The sequence below is a fragment of the Anneissia japonica genome, unplaced genomic scaffold (assembly GCF_011630105.1).
Source record: "Anneissia japonica isolate Jap-2015-1 unplaced genomic scaffold, ASM1163010v1 scaffold169_len739621_cov184, whole genome shotgun sequence".
In the NCBI taxonomy this organism is placed as follows: Eukaryota; Metazoa; Echinodermata; class Crinoidea; order Comatulida; family Comatulidae; genus Anneissia; species Anneissia japonica.
In genome coordinates, this window is record NW_022688869.1 from 165,722 (window position 1) to 165,980 (window position 259).

The following is a 259-nucleotide window of genomic DNA, read 5'->3' on the forward strand; positions in this document are numbered from 1 at the left end:
AATACTGTAATAATTTACTATTTTTAAGCAGTTCTTTAATCCTCGCCGATAGACCAAGAGAGCACTTCGATGGCAAGCATTCTTTAATTAGGCAATCCTTAAGTAGCTCCTATTATTTTTGCAAATAAGTGATATGTGACGACCAGCAAAAATTAATTAAATACGTATAAAAATGTAATTTAAATCCGTCTAGCGTATATAGATTGTTGCTCTTTAAATTTGAATATGAGCGAGCCCTATACAAATCTTATGTTATTAA